Source organism: Pinus tabuliformis, chromosome X (assembly GCF_031772625.1).
Source record: "Pinus tabuliformis cultivar Carrire ecotype Pingquan chromosome X, CPIR1, whole genome shotgun sequence".
In the NCBI taxonomy this organism is placed as follows: domain Eukaryota; kingdom Viridiplantae; phylum Streptophyta; class Pinopsida; order Pinales; family Pinaceae; genus Pinus; species Pinus tabuliformis.
Genome location: NC_142308.1, coordinates 439,378,518 through 439,380,437, shown reverse-complemented (window position 1 = coordinate 439,380,437; position 1,920 = coordinate 439,378,518). Strand labels below are relative to the sequence as shown.

The window sequence follows — 1,920 nt, the reverse complement described above, 5'->3', positions numbered from 1 at the left end:
CAAGAAAAGCATCTTACAGCTATTTCAACGGATCCGCTCCTTCAACGGAATTTTCTGTATTCGCGTTTTGGAAGTGTTTTCTGATGGCTGTGACTGTGTTGGTGCAACGTCAACGAATTTTGATGTGATGGCTGTTTTTATTATTTTTTTGCTTCAGGATTATGTTTTTATTACTATTTCTGTTAGGATGACAGGGATTATGCTTTTTACTATTTCTGTTGTGAAAAAAGCTGGAGAATCTTTGTAAGAGATAATCCTAGTCGTCCGTTGCAAATAGAATTGGCATCAACATCTATGAGATAAGCAGCGCTGCAATCCCAATCATCAACATCTATGAGATAGCAGAGTGCGCGAGATAAAGGGTGCTGCTTATCAAACTGGTTATCTCAACGGTTCAAGTTCTTGATTGCTTTAATTCGATTTAATTTTTGGATTCATATTGGCATTGGATTGGGATTGTTGTGCTCCTCCTCCTCCTCTCAAAGTTTCTGCATTGTGTGGTCTAGTCTCGTGCGTCTGTATGTTTGGAGCTCCATGTGTTGTGTGTGTATGAATGTGGTCTGGTCTCTGTTGTTAGGTGTGTCTGTCTGTGTGGTGTGGTTGTATTCTCTGAGAGCTGGAGGCAGAGGCGTGCTTGTGTTTTCATAGAGGCAGAGGCAGAGGCAGGTAGCCTATCAATTACTGAATCAAGACAACTTTGCCCAGGGATGACAGTTAAATGAGGCATCCGAACTCTGCCCAAGGATCACAATTAACTGAGGCATCCGATCACAGTTAAATGAAGCATTCTGGTATAGATCACTCTGATTATGGGTTGTGGGCTGCAAATAAAATTAGGTGAAGGAGAGAGGAATCGATTTGATTTTAGACATTTAATTCGGTAACTTGATGTTCAGAGTTGTATGGTTTTTTAAATTAGATTTTCCGCATTCTTGGTGAGGCGGCAGTATAGATCCTTAGTTGCACAGAAATGGAGAGAAACAGGGCCTGCCAATATGGATCTGGGCGGCGGCCATCGTCAAATACTGGCCACTGGGAGCATTATTCTGGAGGAGAAATTCCTCAGAGCCTGCGGTTTCTTGGTGATCCTCTGCATCCATGGTGAGCGGTTTCTTGATTTTGTAATTTAGATCCTCTGAATCCATGTTTTTCGGTTTTTTAAATTAAATCTTGTGCATCCCTGCTGAGGCGGTTTCATATTCATATTCCACAGGAATCCTATGCTGATCCCAGATTGCAGTCAGTGTGCATCGATGTGAGGCGGTTTCTTGGTTTCTTAAATTAAGTCCTCTGAATCCATGTTTCAATCCATGTTGCAGGGATGTATTTACAATGGAGAAAGGTAACCAGAGAACTGTAATACTGATATGTATTTAGTTTATATTAGTATTCCTGAGTTATTCTTTGGTTTTGTTTGCATCGATTGAAGTAGAATTTTTAACCGGACCGGCCTAATGTTAATGTTTTTAAATCTTTATTCTTTGTTATTTCTCTCTGGATCTCATTAATCCCTTAAATCTACTATGTACTTTAATCTTTCTTCTCTCTTCTTAGTCCGCTGCCAATCCCATTAATTCCTTTTGATTTTTAGTTTTATTTTTATTTTTTTGGGTCTTCTCTCTTCTTAGTCCGCTGCCAATCCCATTAATTCCTTTTGATTTTTAGTTTTATTTTTATTTTTTTTGGGTCTGTTCTCGGTTGGCATTAATTCTGGCTCTGTTCTTTCTATGTAGTTTTCGATCTTTAACCCTGCTCTGTTTTTGATAGAGCCTGTTTGTTTCATCAATTCCAATTGTAAGAATTTCGATATGGATGGCTCTTGTTCATTTGGGTTTTTCTGTTCTGTATGTATTGATCCGAAGATCAGCGAGAAGAGATGCATGGATGAAAGAATTTTTAACCGGACTAGCCTGATGATAA

The 1,920-nt window shown here is 39.2% G+C and overlaps 1 long non-coding RNA gene across 1 annotated transcript; it reads left to right on the top strand.

Annotated features, from left to right (window-relative positions):
- The first annotated feature begins 319 nt into the window (after positions 1-319).
- On the top strand, positions 320-1,419 carry LOC149140456 (uncharacterized). The gene is made up of 2 exons (XR_016264999.1): positions 320-1,101; positions 1,214-1,419. It is a non-coding gene; the product is annotated as an uncharacterized LOC149140456 (long non-coding RNA).
- The last annotated feature ends 501 nt before the right edge of the window (positions 1,420-1,920 follow it).